Genomic DNA, 25,180 nt, shown 5'->3' with positions numbered 1-25,180 from the left:
AATCAAGATTTCAAAATGGTATCTGTACTTCCAGTTCATTACAACACTATTCACAATGCTCAAGATGTGGAGACAACCCAAATGTCTATTGATGGATGAAAAGATTAAGAAAATGACATATACATACGATGAATATTATTCAGCCTTTAAAAAGAAAGACATACTGCAATATGCATCAAAATGGATAATGAGTGAGTGAAGTCGCTCAGTCATGTCCGAATCTTTGCTACCCCGTGGACTGTAGCCCACCAGGCTCCTCTGTCCATGGGATTCTCCAGGCAAGAATACTGGAGTGGGTTGCCATTTCCTTCTCCAAAATGGATAATGGTCAATCACAAAAGGACAAATACTGCATGATTCCATACAGATTATCTAAAAGTCATCAAACAGGAAACTTCCTGGATAGTCCAGTGGTTAAGACTCTGTGCTTCCAATGCAGAGGGTGCAGGTTTGATCCCTGGTCAGGGAACTAAGATCCCAGATGCCACACAGCATAGCCAAAAAAGAAAAGAAAAGACTTTTTTAAATATAAATAAATAAATACAAGTAATCAAACAGAAGCTGAGAGTAGAATGATAAGGGCTGAGGAGAGGGAGAAACAGAAGCTGTTAATTAATGAGTATAAAGCTTTAGATATGCAAGATGAATAAGTTACAGAGCCCTACTGTATAATGTCAAGCCTATAATTAACAGTATTGCATTGTACACTTAAACATTTATTGGGAGTTGTTGTTTAGTTGTGTCCAATTCTTTTGCTACCCCATAGATTGTAACCCCCCAGGCTCCTCTGTCCAAGGGATTTCCCATACAAAAATACTAGAGTGGATTGCTATTTCCTTCTCTAGGGGATCTTCTCAACCCAGGGATTGAACTCGCATCTCCTGCATTGCAAGTGGATTATTTACTGCTGAGCCACCTGGGGAAGCCCTTATTGAGAGTAGATCACATGTTATATATTCTTATCACAACAAAATAAAAATTAATGTTTTTTTTAAAAATCCATTGACTTCTTCCTACCTCCTACTTTTTTTTTTAACTTTACAATATTGTATTGGTTTTGCCATATATCAAAATGAATCCGCCACAGGTATACATGTGTTCCCCATCCTGAACCCTCCTCCTTCCTCCCTCCCCATACCATCCCTCTGGGTCATCCCAGTGCACCAGCCCCAAGCATCCAGTATCATGCATCGAACCTGGACTGGCGACTCGTTTCATATATGATATTATACATGTTTCAATGCCATTCTCCCAAATCATCCCACCCTCTCCCTCTCCCACAGAGTCTAAAAGACTGCTCTAAACCTCTTCTAACACTAAGTTCACATTATGTACTTAATTGCTCAGTCGTGTCTGACTCTTTGTGACCCCATGGACTAGCCCACTGGGCTTCTCTGTCCATGGCGATTCTCCAGGCAAGAATACTGGCATGGGTTGCCATGCCCTCCTCCAGGGGATCTTCCCAACCCAGGGATCAAATCCAGGTCTCCCACATTGCAGGCAGATTCTTTACCATGTGAGCCACCAGGATAGTCCATGTTATATAGATACTTAAATATACCTTTTTACCTTCAGTTTTTAAATATGCCTTTTTACTTTCAGTTTTTCCCATTCCTTTTTTGTTGTTTTTTTTTTTTAATTGGGCTCTTAAAAAGATGGAATGCTTCATGAATTTCCACGTCATCCTTGTGCAGGAGCCATGCTAATCTTCTCCGTATTGTTCTAATTTCAGTAAATGTGCTGCCCAAGTGAGCACCTACCTCCTACTTGCATGCTTAGTCACTCAGTCATGTCGACTCTGCGACCCTATGGACTGTAGCACGCCAGGCTTCTCTGTCTATGGCATTTTCCAGGCAAGAATACTGAAATGGGTTGTCATTTCCTCCTCTAGAGGATCTTCTGAGCCAAGGATTGAATCTGCATCTCCTAAGTCTCTTGTATTGGCAGGCAGATTCTTTGACTTAAGTTCAAATGTTTTGACCTAGTGTTCAAGACTCTCTGTAATCCACTGATACCTTTCTTCATCTTACTTGACTCCCACTATTCCTCTGGATGACTGCTTTCCTGATGTCACTGTCTACTCATTATCTCTGTCTCACCTTCAGCTTTGCTGTGTCATTACGTTTACACACACCATTCTATGCTCCACTGCAATAACCTTCCTATTCAGCTCCATCTATACACATTTAATGTTTCTCAAGGCCAAATCTAGGCCTTTTTTATGCACAAAATCTTTTCTGAGCATCACAAATGGTGCAATATTTCCTTACCCAAATGCTGGCAGCACAGTAACTATGCTCTTTTCAAGACTTCTGTCACTTTCTATCTTGACCTATATATATTTCCCGTGTAAGACACTAACCTCCTTGAAAATAAAATTCAACTCTACTTCATATTTGTTTCATCTTAAGTGATACAAATAGTGCTCCGAGCATACTGAGTACTGAAAAAGACATTTATTTGGTGAATAAAGCCATCCTGGAGAACCAAACATAAGGAATGTGTTGAACAGAACAGCTACTAATAGAAAATAATTTATGTTCAGCCTTGGCAAACAGATAGATACATAAGCCGTGTTTGTGAGCAATAATTTTTTTCCTCAGAAACTTCTTTAACTTCTTCAACCATCTTCAGTCCAAAAAAAAAAAAAATTAGGTCATCTGTGCATCCTACTTAGCAGTTGTGATAGCCAAAAACAATAAATAAGCTATTTTAAATTCCATGTGTGCTTTCCTATAGGCACAGCCTAAATGTTATAAACAAAGAAGCTTAAATTCACACTGGTGCACCCTTCTTTCAGCACCCATTACTACCATTTCATTACTACTGGAGGGCTCCTCAAACATAAGAGGAGGGCTTCAGATCACAAAAATCATCCAAGTAAACAGTCACTTTGATGTAAGGAGTTATTGACCACTGTGTGTTTCAACAACGTATACGACCATCACACAAAGCCTTGGTGTAAAAATTAATAGCCACTGGTTCCTTTCTTTTCCTTTCTCTCCTCCTTCACCTTTTCCCTGCCCTGCCCTCTCACCTTTTCTTGCCAAGGAGGCTTGCAGAAGGATTTCCTTACCTCTATTGTATTTGTTATTTTCCATCTTCTCATTTGGAAGAGAGGCTTGCTAAGATCTTGTTTTAAATTTTGTGTTGGACCATGGTGGGTCACTGGTTGAAGCGGAACAAAGTGAAATCCAGTCTGGAAAATGATAATGCTGCTTTCCAACTTCTCATCACTGCATTTTCTGCCCGCCTTGGCTCCAGAAAATTCTCCAGTTATTTCCTTTTGGCAGCACCACTTTTGTGCACTTAATAAATCTGGACTTATGAGGGCGTAGAGTAGCCTTCCCAACATTTTTTTTAATGTTATGGACATTGCTGTTTCCCTTCGGGAGAGCTAAGTAAAACACCTCCTGCTCTTTGTAATTTCTGGCTCTGCTGGCAGTTTCAGCTTTTGCTGCTCTTTGTGCTGCTTCATGACAGGCAGAGTAAGGGTTCATCTACCCAATACGATTCAACAGGGTCCAAGGGAGTCCTGAGGCCCAAAATTCCTTCTCTCCTAGAAGCCAATCAGCTTCACCCTTTAGATGTATTGGGTGCTTCAAGTCCCCACATTAGTATTTATCACCACACATCATTTAACTCAAATGTCCCTTTCTCCATGAAGCCTCTCATAATTTCCTTGGCTCATTTTAGCTTCTGCTTCAGATATAATAAATCAACCTTGCATCTTAATTCTAAATTAAAACGGAAAATCATATTCTATTATGCAATTAGTTGTTTTACGTTTCTGTCTCCCCTGATGAACGGTGAAAGTCTCAGAGGTTAGAACCATATCTTATTAATCTTTGTTTCCCCAGCCTGTGTCACATAACAGAGGAGCAATTAATGTTCCATGAATGAATATAGTGCCTGAGATCCTACCATACATCATTCCTTTGGACTCTTTTTCTACAAAGCTTCTTCTTAAATGCAAATCCTCTTGGGTAGAATATCATGGCATAATACTAATTCAGTGATTATTATTGGTAAACTATTAAAGCATTCCTCTTGACAGGGACCAGGATCAAGATGAAAACCCTGGGGGCTGGAGAGTATGCCAGAGGATGATTTAAAAGGGAGAGAAAAGGTTCATAAAGGGAGGCATCAAAGATTATCTACTTGATGATTTCAGTTTTTAGGCCAAATCTATCTTTCAGCTCGAGGCTCGTTTACTGCAGAAAATTATGCTTTCAAAATGTTTGCCCATAGAGGATGTAGGAGTTGACTGTCACAATTAATCCAGAGATGCATTTGTAACTGCAATATAATAGGGTACATGAAATCTTGCCTAGAGCCAATACGTCTTTAGGCTGGAACTCAATAATGATGCGCCTATAAAAAATGTTCCAGCTCTTACCAAAAACTCTGGCAAGCTGAGGGGCTCTTTTCACAGCCAGCCCTCTGGGTTCTCCAGTGACTCAATGTATCCCTGCTACACCCCAGCTCATTAAGCTGCTGGGTTATACAGACAGACATTAATTACTCAGAATTAAGTGCCTGCTTGTAAATGCTTATTTTGGATAATTCAGAAGGTTATTTTAAAGAAGTACCATTAACTGCCTAGCAATTTTGACTTGTGTTCAAAAAGCTTAACTTGGGAAGGCCAGTCCCTCCAGTTGGATGACAATTCAGTAAAAAGACATCACACTTGACTCAACTGGTTTGCTTTCCAGTCTTCCTGGCTCTCTTCTCTGGAGGATCCTTAGCATCTGAGAAGACTGTGTCTCCAAAGATTCATTTACTTGCCTATATCAGCACCCCTAAAAAAATGTCTGAATAAATACCTGAATCACTCTCCCACTGGCTGCTGTGTTGTTGGCACAGCTTTTCTAAGCAGCCACATTATGGTAGTTACAATAGAAAGCTTACTTAAAAAGCAAGATAAAGTATATGAAACTCTGTCCATACACTGCCCATCAGCACAGCTACTTGCTTTGATACCAGCAGGCTTTTCAAGACCATGGAGATTTAGGTGCTTGAGCACAACGTTTTTAAACCATCAAATTTATATATTATTTTAATTTTTTGCCCAAAAGGTACATTTTTAAAATTAATATCTGCATCCAATTTAAAATTTTCCTATTAGATGGTTCCTCCCCTACATCCACCCCTTGCCAAGATATTGACATTAAGAGTAGTATCTGGGAATTAAATCATAAAATCCACATATCACAATAAAGATCTTAATCACCTTGATGAGATGATGGTTTCCAAGACCAGGAGACTCTACTGTAAACCTGGCAATGGCTATATGCACTACAGCATTACAATCACAGAGCTCTTGTCTTGGGAGTTCCGTGGTGGTCTAGTTGTTAGGATTCAGCACTTTCATTCCCATGGCATGGGTTCAATCCCTGGTGGGGAAACTGAGATTCTTCAAGCTGCATGGGGCAGCCAAAAAATAAACAATAAATAAATAAATAAAATGTTCTTACCTTCCCACTTTACTTTTGACATTTTGCTTTTTGTACCTCAGTTTATGCCTCTTTAAGATGGTAACAACTCGATCTCATAGGATTGTTTGGGGTATCAATGAAAGGATGCGCTTAGCATAAGGTCTAGTTCATAACAGGCACTCAATAACTGTTAGGAATTATTGCTATCCATTGAAAAAATAAGTATTCACATTAAACACCAATGTGTACCTTGTACTATGAATGAAAAGGGCATAAATCATGAAATTTCAGAACACAAGAGATAAAGAAAGGCATCTAGTGGAGAGGGGAAATCCAGACAATGAACAAGGAACTGGAAACCAGAATGATGTCAGACTTTCTCAACCATGACCAGTGAAGCTATAAAAAAATGGAAGAATGTCTTAAAAATTTGGAAAGAAAAAGTGATTTTCAACTTGGAATTCTGTGTAGAAACAATCTAATTATCCAGGGTGATAGGAAAATGATACATTAGTATCAATATCCTCAGAGAGAAAACACAAGATAATGCATTTGTAAAACAAAAATAGGATGCCATGAAAAGGGATGAATGTGAAAAAAGATAAAGAGAGAAAGAATTCTTGAAAAACTTTTAAGAAAGTTAATATAATAATTCAAAAATAAGGTCTAAAATATACAGTCAAGAAAATATCTCAAAAATAGGGGAAATAATAAGTTAAAATTAATGACAATAGAAGATAAAAGAAAAGTAGCCAAGTCAGAAAAAAACATCCGACTAATAGTAGCTCCAAAGAAACAGAAGATAGAAAAGGAGGGAAATAAAATTATCAAGCAAAAATTACAGCTTCTCAGAACTGAAAGACATGAGTTTCCAGATGAGAACATTCTATCCTGTGCTTTACTATGGGTGACCAAAAAAAAAAAAATTCTATGAATGAAGAATGTATATAATCAGAAAAATTCAGAAGCATTGCAAGAAAAAAAAACCAAATGACATACAATTGCAAATCAAAATGATGTCAGATAACCTAATATAACTACTGGAGACAGGAAAATAGAATAATGGAATGATGGATGTTTAGGTGCATAACTGGCCTGTCCATCTAGTATAAGAAGAGGCACATGTTCAGAGCTATGGGTGAAATTTTTTATTTCTTTCACACCTTTTTAGATATACCTACCAAGGATTCATTCCAGCAAAAGAATGCATGGTCCAGTTAAAAAAAAAAATGGAATGAGATTTGTAATTCAGGAGATAGGAATTCCATTATAATTTAATGACAAAGAAAAGTCCTATTTTGACAGATGAAGAAATTCCAAGAATAGAGCAGTGAAGCAGGCCCAGTATTAAAGGTAAATGGGATCAAAAGGGTAGATGATTTCAGGAGACTTGGGGGAACTGAAAAGGAAAGTGAAATTGACATTATGATTGTTTGAGCTTTTGTAAATAAAATTAAAAGGCAGCTGGCAGATCTATTGAAACATTTGGGAAAAATTAGATAGACACATAGAAAACCAAGCAAATGAAAACTAAAACAACCTAACTTTAGATTATGATTTCTAAATGCTGCTGCTGCTGCAGTCAATCTGAATGCAAACCTATTCAAACCTGGCAACAAAGCCTATGTTCTTTGGATGAGAAGTGAAAGTGTTAGTTGCTCAGTCGTGCCAACTCTTGGTGACCCCATGGACTGTAGCCTGCCAGGCTCCTCTGTCAATGGAATTTTCCATCAAGAATACTGGTGTAGGTTGCCATGCCCTCTTCCAAGGGAATCTTCCCAATCCAGGGATCAAACCCGTGTCTCCTGCATCTCCTGAATTGCAGGCAGATTCTTTACTGCTGAGTCACTAGGGAAACCCTATAATTTCTAAATACCATTCCCCAATAAGAGGAACCAAAACCCTTGGAGAAATGGCTGATTCTAGGGCAAAGTGGATAAATACAAGACGACACTGGATCATCTTATAGTGCCAAAAAGTGGGGAAGTGCTCAAAAAACATAAGCATGGAAGCACGTCAAAGGGATGCAGGAGTCAACCTGGAAGATATCCCAATAGCCAAAGCTGGAACAATTTGAGCAAGAAAATAAATAACCTAATATAGAATGATAATCCAAAGTATAAAATAGAAGTCCATGGACTCATACTGACATAAATAAGTGACTGAGTAAATACATGAAAGAGAAGAGAAGAAATCCAAACAGTTTATATAAATATAGTTCTCCCTTCCAGGAGGTGAAGAGTAGTTATATCCTTCCATGGGTGTAAACCAGGCTTTGTGATTTGCTTACAAAAAATAGAATGTTGGGGAGGGGGACAATAACTTTACCCTGGAAAATGCTGGTGAACACTACCTTGGCCAGGTGGTTAATATTAGCACCACCAGTGATGACTCATGTTGATAGCATGAATCCGCTGATATGACGATGAAAAGGGCATTCATCGCTGTATCTGTTCTTCCCAAAACACTATAACCCCAATCTAATCATTAAAAAAAAATCAAACAAACCCATGTTGAGAGGCATTTTACAAAACACTCAACTAGTACAACTCAAAATTCTCAAGATCGTGAAAAGCAAGGAAAAACTAAGAAACTGTGACAGACCAGATGAGACTAAGGAGATGTGGCACTGAATACAATATGGCACCCTGAATGGAATTCTGAAACCGAAAAAAAGACCGCCGTCTCTGGGATTCTCCAGGCAAGAACACTGGAGTGGGTTGCCATTTCCTCCTCCAATGCATGAAAGTGAAAAGTGAAAGTGAAGTCGCTCAGTAGTGTCCGACTCTTAGCGACCCCATGGACTTCAGCCTACCAGGCTCCTCCGTCCATGGGATTTTCCAGGCGAGAGTACTGGAGTGGGGTGCCATTGCCTTCTCCCCAGTGAAAAAATGAATGAAATCCTAATAAAGTTTGAAGTTTACTTCATAGCAATATACCAACATTGGTTTCTCTGTTCTGATAATGTATCATGATAATGTAAGATGACATTATATTATGGAAGGTATACAGAAATACTCTTTACTATCTTTGTGACTTTTCTGGAAATCTAAAATTATTCTAAAATTAAAAGCTGACTTTTTAAAAAAGTACTCATTAACTGTAGGAAAGCAAACAGTTATACAAAAAGAAAATATTATCCATACTAGCTGGCTGTGCAGTAAATTATACTTGTATTGTTCATGATAAAAAAAAAATCCAAACACTGATTTAACTGAAAATTGTGAGATCACTATTATAGAAGGATGGAAGGAAAAAAGCAGAGGAGGTGTGTGAAAGAAATTTCAGTTCAATTTACCATAGGGAGTCCATATGTAATACAATATTGATAAACTACAAGATAGTGCTGTACACATAGTATTTTCAAATACGGAGGTAAATACCAGTAGAAGTTGGACCATAAAGAAAGCTGAGCGCCAAAGAACTAATGCTTTCGAACTGTGGTGCTAGAGAAGACTCTTGAGAGTCCCTTGGACTGCAAGGAGATCCAACCAGTCTATTCTGAAGGAGATCAGCCCTGGGATTTCTTTGGAAGGAATGATGCTAAAGCTGAAACTCCAGTACTTTGGCCACCTCATGTGAAGAGTTGACTCACTGGAAAAGTCTCTGATGCTGGAGGAATTGGGGGCAGGAGGAGAAGGGGACGACAGAGGATGAGATGGCTGGATGGGCATCACTGACTCGATGGACGTGAGTCTGGGTGAACTCCAGGAGTTGGTGATGGACAGGGAGGCCTGGCGTGCTGCAATTCATGGGGTTGCAAAGAGTCGGACACGACTGAGTGACTGATATGATCTGATCTGATACTTCAATAAAAGGTAAAATAAAAATTAAAGTGAGATTTATACTATAAATAAGAAAACTACCTAGATTTTTCCCCCTCATGGAATAGAGAGAAAGTAGATTCAAGAAAGAAAATTATTTTCAAGTTTATACAAGCAGTATCTAGAGAGAAGACACCCCACCTGTGAAAACACTCCTGTGTCCTGTAGTATCTCTACTTTATGCCTAGTGTTTTTCTCCCATAGTAGGTCCACAGATTTTTTTAACCAAAGAAGTGAGTGTATGAGTTATAAGGGGAGCTCCCACTATGTGCTAGTCACTAAATATACATCACCTCATTTAAATTCAAAGAAAACTGCAAGGCAAATGCTATTTCCACTTTGCCAATTATGAGATTGATGTTTAGAGGTTAAGTATTTCGCTTATTGTCACACAGTTAGTAAATGGCAAATATGATCTAGACCCAGTCCTCTCTGGCAGTAAAGCCAAGTTCCTTAATTGCCTTTCCCACCCCACTTCCTGTAAGCCCCAAGGAAAGAACAAGTAAAGGATCAGAATGATGAGCAAGCAGCTTGTCCGGAGTCTTTTTGGAGAACTCAGACCAGAAATAACCAGAAGGAAACAGCAGGGTATTCATAATTTATCAAAATAAAATGGTGTAAAAGAGCAAGACACACAAGAAATCATATGGTGACCTGCTGAGCAGCAGAATAAGAGTGAAAGGGACATGGTTAATGATTCAAATGCTTGGTAACAAGCTGTGATGGCTTCATTCATGTTTTAACCATGACTCTTCTAAAGTTAACAATGAGACTGAAGTTAGACCACCTAATTCAAATTTCAACTCTGCCACCTTAGGTAAAATACTGAACTATATGTGCCTTGGTTTCTTCATTTGTTAAATTAGGAAAGTAACTGTAAATTCCTCATAGCATTATAGTGAGGATTAAATGAGATAATCCATTAAATGCATAAGACTGTGCCTACCACATAAAGAGCTCAATACATACTGCTCTAATTGGTTCTTAGTTGACTAGTCATAAAATAAAGTTGGTGCACTCTTCCAGCTTGGCCTAGGACATCTTTGTGGTGTTGCTAACTGGTTGGAAACAGAAGATGCTGCCATTGTATTTTCATGGAGTTAGGCGTTTATTTTCTAGCTGTCCCCCAGCAAACCCTGGTTCTTCCCACAAAGCTAATCTCCCTCTTCAGTAAAATGAATGAGAACAACAGGCCATTATTGCCCTGCCCCACATCTAAACACAAACTCTGTTACATTCCTTTCATTCATTTTTCATCCTTTTGATTGATCAAAACATTTTATAGCCACTTACCATAAGCAAGGAACTCAGCAAGTCCTGTGACAGATATAAAGATATAAAGTTTGGTCTTTATTACCTCTTGCCTGGGCTCTTGCAAAGCATCATTACTTATCTCCTGCCTCCTGTGTCTTACCTGTCTAATCCAATTTATATAGAGCTTTACATAACTCATTTTAAAGTGTACAATTTGAATCATGTCGTTTTCAGTTCAAATATATTTTGTGAATGTCTCTTCTTTCCCAACTGAAAATCAAACTCACAAACTTGTCATTTACAGTCTTCTAGCACCTGACCTAAATCCACAATTCTTATCTCTTTATAGTTTTACTACATAACTCACACATCCCTAAATTGCGCTGCCTCCAAGGATCCCACACTTTACCTGAAATTCCTCCAGCCATTCCTACCTCATGAAATACCATGTATCCTTAAAAATTAGCTCAAAAGACCACTTTCCCCTTATAAGCTACATTCATCTCATCCATCTATTCTACCAACAAACCTATGTTGAGCATTTGCCATGTTCCATGTACTACACTAAGTGCAAGGGACACACAAGTGAATAAGGTAATACTACTGCCTTAAGAAGCTCACAGTCTAGTGAGGGGAGACAAAATACAGTCAAGTAAGAGTGATCTAAATAGAAAATATTTACACAGTGAAATGAACCACAGAGTGGTTCACACAGGTCAGTGTGACCTGCTGGGTTCAGCTCTAGTTTCAAAGAAGATTCAGCATTTGGGTTAAGTGTTGAATAAGCAAGTGTTTACAAGACAAGCAAGGTGATAACAAGGAGAGCATGGTGGTGCAAGATGGTGAGGAGAGCTTGAGTCTAAGAACAGGGCATGTACCTGCATGGCAGCCTCAAAGACTCTGAGTGGGTGGGTTCAGCGTGGAAAGTAAGAGACAAGCGGAAGAGAAGACAGGGCTGGTCTTAATGTGCCACACTAAGGACACAAGATGTTTTTTCTGGGGTCCATGGGAACCATTAAAAAGCTTAAACAAAGAGGTTATATAATAAGATTTCAATTTTAAAACATATGTCACTCTCTGGCATCCGGATTAAGGATAAATTAGAGAGGGGATGATGATGGAGGAAGGGAGACATGGTGGAATTCCATCCCCATGTTCCAGTGAGAGATGAGAAAGGCTAAACTGAGGCAGTGGCAATGGGCACACAGTGCAATGAACAAATTGAGAAATGGTGAAGGAAGGAGAATGGAGAAGATTTGGTCAGAGTCAGTACACAAAAGACTCAGGAAACAGAAGTGGAGGATGACTCTGAAAGTCACCCTCTTCCAGAGCTCTGTCCTCTAAGTGGAAAGGGAGCATCTGCTACACAAGAAAAAAAAAATGTAAGAAAAAAATGAGTAACGGGTGTCTATTTTTGAGGAAGAAGTTTTCACATATTGAGGGATGGGAAAATCATTCTGGTTTATACATGATTGAAAGTGAAAAAGTGAAAGTGTAAGTCACTCAGTCGTGTCTGACTCTTTGTCACCCCATGAACTATACAGTCCATGGAATTCTCCAGGCCAGAATACTGGAGTGAGTAGCCTTTCCCTTCTCCAGAGGATCTTCCCAACCCGGGGATAGAACCCAGGTCTCCTGCATTACAGGCAGATTCTTTACCAGCTGAGCCACAAGGGAAGCCCAAGAATACTGGAGTAGGTAGCCTATCCCTTCTCAAGGGGATCTTCCCGACCCAGCAATCGAACCAGGGTCTCCTGTATTGCAGGCAGATTCTTTTACCAACTGAGCTATGAGGGAAGCCCTTATACATAATTAACTGCAACTTTTTGCTAACTAGAACAGCCTGTTTTGTGACCTATTAAACATGCTTTGTACATCTGCTTTAACCATTAAAGAAAACAATGCATTTAAAAATCAAGGTGGAGTAACCATGGTTCAGGCATCCAAAATGGAGTTGGGTGACCACTAGGGATGTGGTTTCAGACACATTCCTGTATTACTGAGAACTTGACTTTTCTGAACTCTATCAGATTCAGGGATAACACCAAGTTCTCAAAGGAGCATCTACTGCCAGCTGCCAGCTGCAACCTCATGACCTTAAGATCTCCTCTTCTAACTGTGCAGTCATCCTGGACCACAACCTGTCCTTGTTTAACAAGCACCCTTAATTCTTGCCAAATTCAATCCTAATTCTTGAAAAATAAGTTAAGTAATTTTGACAGTTTTGCCTGTATAAGCCTCCCATATTTTGTAATCTGGTAAAACACAATCCAAGTGCTTTTTGAATCTGTGTCTCCCAGGCTAAGTCCTCAGTCTGTCTCAAGTAAAACTCTTTTCCATTTCTACTATAGATTGTTTGTTATTTCCATTGACAGTAGTGATACGTTTTTGTGATTGAGAAGAAGAATTTCAGTGACTTCTTCAATCCAGAGCATCCATTTCAAGGTAGTTTTCTGCATCCAATTACACAGAAGAGGGAAAATGTTTAAATCTCTAAAACATTTAACTTCTACCTCTCCAAATATCCTGTTTAATATATGCATACCTTAATGGAGGAGACTGTGCCCTATTCATTTTGGAGTCCTTATGTTACCTCATGAATAATTCTCACTCCAAACAAAATGGGCCTAAAAATTCTGAATTACAAAAACATCATAAAAAAACCAACAAGGACTTACTATATAGCTAGCACAGGGAACTCTACTCAGTGTTATGTGGCAGCCTGGATGGGAGGGGAGTTTGGAGGAATGAATACATGTACATGTATGGCTAAGTCCTTTTTCTTTCCACCTGAAACTATCACAACATTGTTAATTAGCTATACTCCAATACAAAATTTAAAAAAAAAAGTTTTTTTAAGTTTCCTAATTTACTTTTTCAAACGCACTGAGTAGTTAAAAATTCTTTTATTTAGTTGTAGGTACCACAATTGCCTATGTCAATGAATTTGAGGCAAAGTTAAGTGCCAAATATTGTTTGAGAACCTACTATGTGTCAAATAATTTCACCAAGTGCAAATATACCATAAGGCACCACATTCCTCTGAGATAGATTTTTGTTGTTCAGTCACTAGTCACATCTGCCTCTTTGTGACCCATGGACTGCAGCATGCCAGGATTCCCTGTCCTCCACTATCTCCTGGAGTTTGCTCAGACTCAAGTCCTTCAGTCTTTCCTGGCATCAGGCAGTTGGCTCTTTACATCAGGTGGCCAAAGTATTGAAGCATCAGAATCTGTCCTTCCAATGAATAGTCAGGACTGATTTCATTTAGGATTGACTAGTTCGAGCTCCTTGAAGTCCAAGGGACTCTCAAGAGTCTTCTCCAGCACATAAGGTTTAAAAAAGAACTTGCCCAAGATCCAATAACTTATGGTAGAATATGAATGCAAAACTATTAAACCTGGCGCCAGGGCCTATGTTCTTTGGGTGAGAAGTGAAAGAATTAGTCGCTCAGCCATGTTCGACGTTTTGTGAGCCCATGGACTAGAGCCCACCAGGCTCCTCTGTCCATGGAATTCTCCAGGAAAAAATACTGGAGTCAGTAGCTATTCCCTTCTCCAGGGGATCTTCCTGACGCAGGGATGGAAACCAGGTCTCCTGCACTGCAAGCAGATTCTTTACCATCTGAGCCATCAGGGAAGCCTTATGTTCCTTGGGTAGCCTACCCCATTTCTGAAGCATCAAAAGCAGAGCAACAAAAAAGAGAGTTCAAAGGCCCCTACTGAACAGCATGGCAATGTAAATCAGGTGCAGATCAGAAAACACAAGGATTTTGATCACAGAACATTTAGACAGAAGCGGGTTATCACTGGTTGAGATATGAGATAAATACTGAAAAGTAGTGTATTTTGCCAGGAAATAATATTTGCAGCATAAGAAGATGAAATATTAGTACCCAGAAAAACATCTACTTCTGTGTCATTGACTATGCCAAAGCCTTTGACTGTGTGGATCACAACAAACTGGAAAATTCTTCAAGAGATGGGAATACCAGACCACCTTACCTGCCTCCTGAGAAACCTGTATGCAAGATAAGAAGCAACAGTTAGAACCGAACATGTAACAACAGACTGGTTCAAAATTGGGAAAGGGTATGTCAAGGCTGTATATTGTCACCCTGCTTATTTAATTTACGTGCAGAATACATAATGCAAAATGGTGGGCTGGATGAAGCACAAGTTGGAATCAAGATCGCCAGGAGAAATATCAACAACCTCAGATATGCAGATGATACCACCCTTATGGCAGAAATCAGAGAGGAATGAAAGAGTCTCTTGATGAAGATGAAAGAGGAGAGTGAAAAAGCTGGCTTAAAACTCAACATTCAAAAAACTAAGATCATGACATCTGGTCCCATCACTTCATGGCATATAGATAGGGAAACAATGAAAGACTTGATTTTCTTGGGCTCCAAAATCACTGCAGATGGTGACTACAGCCATGAAATTAAGAGATACTTGCCCTTGGAAGAAAAGCTATGACAAACCTGGTCAGCAAATTAAAAAGCAGACATATTACTTTGCCAATAAAGGTCCATATAGTCAAAGCTATGGTTTTTCTAGTAGTCATGTATGGATGTGAGAGTTGGACCAAAAAGAAGGCTGAGCACGAGAGAACTGATACTTTCGAACTATGGTGTTGGAGAAGACTCTTGAGAGTCCCTTGGACAGCAGTGGCCACAGGACTGGAAAAGGTCAGTTTTCATTCCAATCCCAAAGAAAAGCAATGCCAAAGAATGCTCAAACTACCACACAATTGCACTCATCTCATATGCTGACAAAGTAATGCTTAAAATTCTCCAAGCCAGACTTCAACAGTACATGAACTTTGAACTTCCAGATGTTCAAGCTGGATTTAGAAAAAGCAGAGGAACTAGAAATCAAATTGCCAACATCCGATGGATCATCAAAAAGACAAGAGAGTTCCAGAAAAACATCTACTTCTGCTTTACTGACTATGCCAAAGCCTTTGTCTGCGTGGATCACAACAAACTGTGGAAAATTCTTAAAGAGATGAGACAACCAGACCACCTGACCTGCCTACTGAGAAATCTGTATGCAGGTCAAGAAGCAACAGTTAGAACTGGACGTGGAACAACAGACTGACTCCAAATCAGGAAAGGAGTACGTCAAGGCTGTATATTGTCATCCTGCTTATTTAACTTATAGCAGAGTACATCATGTGAAATGCTGGGCTGGATGAAGCACAAGATAGAATCAAGATTTCCAGGAGAAATATCAATATTAAAAGATGCTTGCTCCTTGGAAGAAAAGCTATAACCAACCTAGACAGCATATTAAAAAGCAGAGACATTACTTTGCCAACAAAGGTCTGTCTAGTCAAAGCTATGGTTTTTCCAGTAGTCATGTATGGATGTGAGAATTGGACTATAAAAGAAAGCTGAGTGCCAAAGAATTGATGCTTTTGAACTGCGGTGCTGGAGAAGACTCTCTCGAGAGTCCCTTGGACTGCAAGGAAATCCAACCAGTCCATCCTAAAGGAAATCAGTCCTGAATATTCATTGGAAGGACTGATGCTGAAGCTGAAACTCCAATACTTTGGTCACCTCATGTGAAGAACTGACTCATTTGAAAAACCCTGATGCTGGGAAAAATTGAAGGCAGGAGGAGAAGGGGATGACAGAGGATAGATTGGTTTGATGGGATCACTCATTCAATGGAAATGAGTTTGAGTAAGCTCTGGTGGTTGGTGATGGACAGGGAAGCCTAGCATACTGCAATCCATGGGGTCGAAAAGAGTTGGACATGACTGAGCAACTGAACTGGACCGCAAGGAGATCAAATCAGTCAATTCTAAAGGAAATCAAGCCTGAATATTCATTTAGAAGGACTGATACTGAAGCTCCAATACTTTGGCCACCTGATATGAAGAGCAGACTCATTGGAAAAGACCCTGATGCTGGGAAAGATAGAAGGCAGGAGAAGAATGGGACAACAGAGGGCCAGATGGTTAGATGGCATCACTGACTCAATAGACATGAGTTTGAGCAAGCTCTGGGAGATGGTGAAGGACAGGGAAGCCTGGCATGCTGCAGTCCATGGGGTCACAAAGAGTCCAGCATAACAGAGCAACTGAACAACAGAATATTCAAAGAACTAAAAGAAAAAGATTGTTGAGTCATTAAAAAATGGGTAGAAGAGCATGAGTCAGACTTTTACAGAACACAAAACACAAATGACCCTTAAATATATAAAGATCCTCAACCTCATCAATCATAAATATATGCAAATTAAAATATCTCAGTGGTATCTAACTTTACATCCACTAGATTAACAAAAATTTGAATAATTTGAATCACAAAGAGATGGCTAGGATGTAAAAGAATTCTCACTAGCACAGGGAGTATAATTTGGTGCACACTTGGACAAAGTTTGACATTACCTAGTGAATCTAAGCTTTCTTACATTTTGTGACTAGAAATTTGACTCCTATACTTTGAACATATCCAAGAGAGAAATTCTTGTATATGTGTGTACTAAGATATATGTCCAAAGCAACAATGTGCAAAATAACAAAAAGAAAAAATATGGAAATAATAAAGTGGATAAATAAACTGTGGCACTTTGATAAAAATGGAGCACTCTATAATACTGGAAATAAATTACCCACAACATTAACATGGATGAATCTCAAAAACAAAATTTTAGAGTAAGAGAATAAGTCACAAAGAATATACACAGAATGACACAGGTCATATACAGTTTTAAAACAGGCAAAACTATAGAATCTGCCTCTTAGAGATCCATATATAGGTGATATAATTATAAACACATGAAAATATTAACACAAAATTCAATATAGTGACTTTCTGGAGTGTGATTGGGGATGGCTGTAGGAGACTTTTAATCACTGATAATGTTCTAGGTTTTAAACTAAGCGGTGAACACAAGATGTTTGCTTTATCATTATTCTTTAAGAGGTACATATATAGCATAGACATTTATACTATAATTTATTCACAATGAAAATTTTAAGCAATTATACGCTTAAACCAAAGATATGACAACTGCACATTTTCACAAAGAATTCCTGTCGGCTCTTTACCAACATGTGACCCAGCATAAGTGGGCTCCAGGAAGCAGGTCTCCTGCAGGTGCCAGCAGGGAAGGCAGAGAGCGTTCATGGCAATTGTCCATGGTGATTAGGATCCTGTGAAGAGAGGGCTGCTTCCCAGAGCTAAAATTTCTCCACACCTGTCTGCTGGAATCTCAAATCTGAGACAGCACACAAGGAGCCAAAGTTAAATACTTCAGTGACCAGTGATCAGAATCTATGATGTGATCATGGGAGAAAATAAGCCAAGGCAGTGGCCTGGAGAATCCAAGTGGAATGATCAAAACCTGTGCACTCTCCACCCATCTTCTCTTTCAACTTGCTTTTAAACCACTCAAGGGCCAAGTCTGTCATCTCCTTTAACACCCCGGGTAGCTTTCAAGTAAAGATATACTGTGGCTGTCCATCAATGGGATAGGTTACTTGAGAAATACAGAAGGTCACTCCTAAAAAAGAATGGTCCACATTGGCACGTAACTCACTCCCCAGCCAGCAGCCTCGATCAGTCCCCAAATGTGGTTATTTTTATTTTATTTTTAATTGGAGGATAACTGCTTTACAATATTGCATTTGTTTCTACCATACATCAACATGAATCAGTCATAGATACACATATGTCCCCTCCCTCTTGAACCTCCTTCCTGCCTCCTATCCCATCTCACCCCTCTAGGTTGTCACTTGCAAGGTATTTTATAAAGTTCTTTTTACAAGTCATATACACATGCAAATGTACAAAAATAAGTCCTTAATTTAAAAGTTATATCTTTCATTTTACTGAAACAGGATTGTTCATTAGATCAGCACTGGGTTCACTGGCATTACACAGAATAACAGTGCTTCCCAGAAAAGAATGTTTTGGTCTCTTCAGTTCAGTTGCTCAGTCGTGTCTGACTCTTTGTGACCCCATGAATCGCAGCATGCCAGGCCTCCCTGTCCATCACCAACTCCCGGAGTTTAGCCAAACTCATGTCCATTGAGTCGGTGATGCCATCTAGGCATCGCATCCTCTGTCGTACACTTCTCCTCCTGCCCTCAACCCCTCCCAGCATCAGGGTCTTTTCCAATGAGTCAATTCTTCCCATGAGGTGGCCAAAGTATTGGAGCCTCAGCTTCAGCATCAGTCCTTCCAATGAACACCCAGGGCTGATCTCCTTTAGAATGGACTGGTTGGATCTCCTTGCAGTCCAAGGGACTCTCAAGAGTCTTCTCCAACACCACAGTTCAAAAGCATCAATTTTTCAGCACTCAGCTTTCTTCACAGTCCAACTCTCACATCCATACATGACCACAGGAAAAACCATAGCCTTGACTAGACAGACTTTTGTTGACAAAGTGATGTCTCTGCTTTTCATTATGCTATCTAGGTTGGTCATAACTTTCCTTCCAAGGAGCAAGCATCTTTTAATTTCATGGCTGTAATCACCATCTGCAGTGATTTTGGAGCCCCCCCAAAATAAATTCAGCCACTGTGTCCACTGTTTCCCCATCTATTTGCCATGAAGTGATGGGACCAGATGCCATGATCTTAGTTTCCTGAATGTTTAGCTTTAAGCCAACTTTTCACTCTCCTCTTTCACTTTCATCAAGAGGCTTTTTAGTTCCTCTTGACTTTCAGCCAAAAGGGTGGTGTCATCTGCATATCTGAGGTTATTGATATTTCTCCCAGGAATCTTGATTCCAGCTCATGCTTCTTCCAGCCCAGCGTTTCTCATGATGTACTCTGCATATAAGTTAAATAAGCAGGGTGACATTATACACCCTTGACGTACTCCTTTTCATATTTAGAATCAGTTTGTTTTTCCATGTCCAGTACTAACTATTGCTTCCTGACCTGCTTATAGGTTTCTCAAGAGGCAGGTCAGGTGGTCTGGTTTTCCCATCTCTTTCAGAATTTTCCACAGTTTACTGTGATCCACACAGTCAAAGGATTTGGCATAGGCAATAAAGCAGAAATAGATGCTTTTCTGGAACTCTCTTGCTTTTTCGATCCAGCAGTTGTTGGCAATTTGATCTCTGGTTCCTCTGCCTTTTCTAAAACCAGCTTGAACGTCAGGAAGTTCACGGTTCACATATTGCTGAAGCCTGGCTTGGAGAATTTTGAGCATTACTTTACTAGCGTGTGAGATGAGTGCAATTGTGTGGTAGTTTGAGCATTCTTTGGCATTGCCTTTCTTTGGGATTGGAATGAAAACTGACCTTTTCCAGTCCTGTGGCCACTGCTGAGTTTTCCAACTTTGCTGGCATATTGAGTGCAGCACTTTCACAGCATCATCTTTCAGGATTTGGAATAGCTCAACTGGAATTCCATCACCTCCACTAGCTTTGTTTGTAGTGATGCTTTCTAAGGCCCACTTGACTTCACATTCCAGGATGCCTGGCTCTAGGTCAGTGATCACACCATCAGGATTATCTGGGTTGTGAAGATCTTTTTTGTACAGTTCTTCTGTGTATTCTTGCCATCTCTTCTTAATATCTTCTGCTTCTGTTAGGTCCATACCATTTCTGTCCTTTATCGAGCCCATCTGTGCATGAAATGTTCCCTTGGTATCTCTAATTTTCTTGAAGAGATCTCTAGTCTTTCCCATTCTGTTGTTTCCCTCTATTTCTTTGCATTGATCTCTGAGGAAGGCTTTCTTATCTCTCCTTGCTATTCTTTGGAACTCTGCATTCAGATGCTTATATCTTTCCTTTTCGCCTTTGCTTTTCGCTTCTCTTCTTTTCACAGCTATTTGTAAGGCCTCCTCAGGCAGCCATTTTGCTTTTTTGCATTTCTTTTCCATGGGGATGGTCTTGATCCCTATCTCCTGTACAATGTCATGAACCTCCATCCATAGTTCATCAGGCACTCTATCTATCAGATCTAGGCCCTTAAATCTATTTCTCACTTCCACTGTATAATCATGAGGGATTTGATTTAGGTCATACCTGAATGGTCTAGTGGTTTTGCCTACTTTCTTCAATTTAAGTCTGATTTGGTAATAAGAAGCTCATGATCTGAGCCACAGTCAGCTCCTGGTCTTGTTTTTGCTGACTGTATAGAGCTTCTCCATCTTTGGCTGCAAAGAATATAATCAATCTGATTTCAGTGTTGACCATCTGGTGATGTCCATGTGTAGAGTCTTCTCTTGTGTTGTTGGAAGAGGGTGTTTGCTATGACCAGTGTGTTCTCTTGGCAAAACTCTATTAGCCTTTGCCCTGCTCATTCCATACTCCAAGGCCAAATTTGCCTGTTACTCCAGGTGTTTCCTGACTTCCTACTTTTGCATTCCAATCCCCTAAAATTTGTTCTATTAATGTTAGGTAAAGATTGTGCTTTAGGCTCCAAAATCAATTCCATCTTGGGTGCATTTTCTAAAAGTCCACAAACAACTGAAGGATAGTAAGTTAAAAAAAAAAAAAAAAGAGGTCTAGTGTTGGATTCCGGAGAAGGCAATAGCATGCCACTCCAGTACTCTTGCCTAGAAAATCCCATGGATGGAGGAGCCTGGTGGGCTGCAGTCCATGGGTCGTGAAGAGTCGGACACGACTGAAGCAACTTAGCAGCAGCAGCAGCATTGGATTCAGAAGATCTGAGGCTGAATGCAGGTCTGCCTCTCCTCAACTGTGCTGTTACCTTGAACAGGTCTCATTTCTCTAGGCCTTAGCTTCCAAAACAACTGATCTTAAAGAGTTGGCTAACTCTCTGAAATGGCTGCTGGGAGAACCAAGTAAGAATTATATGAAATTACTTTGTAAACTGTTAAATACTGTGTAAATGTAAGAGTTGTAATTATAAGCCTAGAAAGCATGAAAAAAGCATGAAAAAGTTTTTAATAACAGATAAGGCTTTGCGGTTAAAGATCTTTATATCCACTTTCCAAACCTACTAGCTGACCCCAGATAAATAACATAATCTCTTTAAACTTTGGTTTCTTTAGCTGTAAGATTGAATTAGTAATAGTACATACTCTTGGTGCTACAATAAAGAACTAAATAAGATAATTGAGGTGGCACAGTGGTAAAGAATCTGTCTGCCAAGGCAGGAGACTCGAGATGTGGGTTTGATCCCGGGTTGGCAAGACCCCCTGGAGAAGAGAATGCCTACCCAGTCCAGTATTCTGACTGGAGAATCCCATGCACAGAGGAGCCTGGCAGGCTACAGTCCATGGGTAACAGAGTTGGACACAACTGAGCACAGCATACACACACACACACATACACACACACACACACACACACACACACATGTAATAATTAAATCTATTCCTGAAAATAATGAGTGCAAAATAAATGTTTATTGCTATTATGTGTAATTAAAGTCCTCTTTTTTGTGGTTTCACCCACACAAATTAGGCATTCTCTTTTCCTAGGATCATGAGTTCATTCATGAAATCACTAAAAATTGTATTCTTTTTAAAATTGTAAAACCAATAGCCATGAACACACACACATGTATATAGCCATATCCAAAATCACTTCAACAAACAGCTACATTTTTGAGCCTTTGCATCAGATGCCAGGCACTTTACTAAACATTTTACAGACATTAGTTCTTTTAGTCTTCACAACAAGCCTACCAAGGGGTTACTATTGCCAAGTTTTAGAGAAGAAAGCTAGCCTCAGGGAGGTTATGGAATTTGCCTGCAATCACACAGCAAGTCAGAGATGAAGTCAAAATTTCAACTTAAGTGTCTTGTCTGACTGCTAGTCCCATGATAGTCTTTTCTTTCATCCTCTAGTCTTTTCCATCCTTTCTTCCTTTTCTTTCATTGTTCAAAGTTTTACTATAACAGTTATCTACCTCAAATGCAAATCATTTAGTTTATACTGATTAATGCTAGCAAAATCAGCTTATCTTGAATCTTTTCTGCTGTTAACTACATGTGAAACATTGTACAAAATAAAGATTGAGGGTGGAGTAGTGGAAGGTACAAACTATTGAATGTAAGATAAGCCATAAGGATGTATTGTACAGCACAGGGAATACAGCCAATATTCTGTGATAACTGTAAAAGGAGGACAGCCTTGTATAAAACTTACCAGGCATACACACTGAGGAAACCAGAATTGAAAGAGACACCTGTACCCCAATGTTCATCGCAGCACACAGAGAAATGCAAATCAAAACCACAGTGAGGTACCATCTCATGCTGGTCAGAATGGCTGCTATCAAAAACTCTACAAACAATAAATGCTGCAGAAAGTATGGAGAAAAGGGAACCCTCTTACACTGTTGGTGGGAGTGCAAACTAGTACAGCCACTATGGAGAACAGTGTGGAGATTCCTTTAAAAACTGGAAATAGAACTGCCATATGACCCAGCAAGCCCACTGCTGGGCATACACACTGAGGAAACCAGAATTTAAAGAGACATGTGTACCCCAGTGTTCATCGCAGCACTGTTTCTAATAGCCAGGACATGGAAGCAATCTAGATGTCCATCAGCAGATGAATGGATAAGGAAGCTGTGGTACATATATACAATGGAATATTACTCAGCCATTAAAAAAATTCATTTGAATCAGTTCTAATGAGGTGGATGAAACTGGAGCCTATTATACAGAGTGAAGTCAGTCAGAAAGAAAAACACCAATACAGTATACTACAGCATATATAACACATATATGGAGAAGGCAATGGCAACCCACTCCAGTACTCTTGCCTGGAAAATCCCATGGACAGAGGAGCCTGGTGGGCTGCAGTCCATGGGGTCGCTAGGAGTCGGACACGACTGAGCAACTTCACTTTCACTTTTCACTTTCATGCATTGGAGAAGGAAATGGCAAGCCACTCCAGTATTCTTGCCTGGAGAATCCCAGGGACGGGGGAGCCTGGTGGACTGCCGTCTATGGGGTCGCACAGTCGGACACGACTGAAGCGACTTAGCAGCAGCAGCAGCAACGCATATATATGGAATTTAGAAAGATGGTAACAATGACCCTGTATGCGAGACAACAAAAGAGACACAGATGTATAGAACATAGAACAGTATTTTGGACTCTGTGGGAGAAGGCGAGGGTGGGATGATTTGAGAGAATAGTATTGAAACATGTATATTATCATATGTGAAACAGATTGCCAGTCCAGGTTCAATGCATGAGACAGGGTGCTCAGGGCTGGTGCACTGGGATTACCCTGAGGGATGGGATGGGGAAGGGGTGGGAGGGGGGTTCAGGATGAGGAACACATGTACACCCATGGCTGATTCATGTCAATGTACGGCAAAAACCACTACAATATTGTAAAATAATTAGCCTCCAATTAAAATAAATAAATAAAAAACTCATTGTGGTAAACATTTTCACAGTACATAGGTGTATCAAATCATGTTGCATACCTTAAACTCACGCAATGTATATGTCAATTATATCTCAATAAAACTGGAAAAAATAATATCACCAAAAAACAAAATTGTATAAAACTTTATTGTTGTTGGGGCTTTCCTGGTGACTCAGATGGTAAAGAATCTGCCAGCAATGCAAGAGACCCGGGTTCAATCCCTGGATTGGGAAGATGCCCTGGAGAAGGGAATGGCAACCCCCTCCAGTACTCTTGCCTGGGAAATCTCATGGACAGAGGACCCTGGTGGGCTACAGCCATGGGGGTAGAGAGTCAAACACAACTGAGTTACTAACACTTTCACTTTATTATTGTTAGAAGATATTATTAAAGTAGATTGAGTAGGTACAAATATATGTTGTGCTGCTCTGACTGCTCACTCTTTGGGGACTTTTTTCCTGTTGTGATACTCATTGATATTTCTATGTAGGGGCAAAGAGTTGCCTTTACTGTACTGCAACTTCATCAGCTCTGGGCCTATATAGAAATAGCTAAGTCACCCCTGACTCTGACTTCATGTATTGGGAACAGAACTTTTAGAATTTACAATCATTCACCTTTGAAGTATCAATCAAATATTGATTGAACACCACTCTTGAGCAAGGGGTTGTACCAAGTACTAAAGATAAAAACGTACTTAGTGAAGTAAGCCAAACAGAGAAAGACAAATATCATATGATATTGCTTACATGTAGAATCTAAAAAAATGATACAAGTGACCTTATTTACAAAACAGTAATAGCCCCACAGACAGAAAACAAAGGAGAAGGTGGAGAGGGATAAATTAGGAATTTGGGATTAACATATATACATTACTATATATAAAATAGATAACCAACAAGGACCTACTATATAGCACAGGGAACTCTACTCAATATTACAGAATAACCTATAAGGGAAAAGAATCTGAGAAAAATATATATTATATATAACTGACTTTGCTATACACCCGAAACTAACACAAGATTGTAAATTCAACTATAATTCAATAAAAAATGAACATAATTAAAATTGATGAATAAAAGTTGAAAAAAAAATTAAAGCAGGCCCTGTGTTTGGCAAGACAATAGAGTAGAATCTGACTTCTCACACTGTGATGAACAGAGTCTTAAGAAGAAGCATTCAGCCAAGATCTGAGGTATACAAAATTTCAATATAAATATGAGAGTAGCAGAGGGGTATCTTTATTTTTTAAGAGTTTGTTTCAGTAATGAATAGAAATGCTTTGAGTTTACCCTGAGGAAAACAGCCTCTGAAATCATAATGCAGCCA

The 25,180-nt window shown here is 39.5% G+C and overlaps 1 non-coding gene across 1 annotated transcript; it reads right to left on the bottom strand.

Annotated features, from left to right (window-relative positions):
- Positions 1–1,649: 1,649 nt before the first annotated feature.
- Positions 1,650–1,756, bottom strand: LOC112585816. Its single transcript, XR_003110399.3, has one exon. It is a non-coding gene; the product is annotated as a U6 spliceosomal RNA (small nuclear RNA).
- Between the last annotated feature and the right edge of the window lie 23,424 nt (positions 1,757–25,180).

The sequence above is a fragment of the Bubalus bubalis genome, chromosome 6, assembly GCF_019923935.1.
Source record: "Bubalus bubalis isolate 160015118507 breed Murrah chromosome 6, NDDB_SH_1, whole genome shotgun sequence".
Taxonomy (NCBI): Eukaryota; Metazoa; Chordata; class Mammalia; order Artiodactyla; family Bovidae; genus Bubalus; species Bubalus bubalis.
The sequence above is the reverse complement of the archived record's forward strand: the minus strand, read 5'-3'. Positions and strand labels throughout refer to the sequence as shown.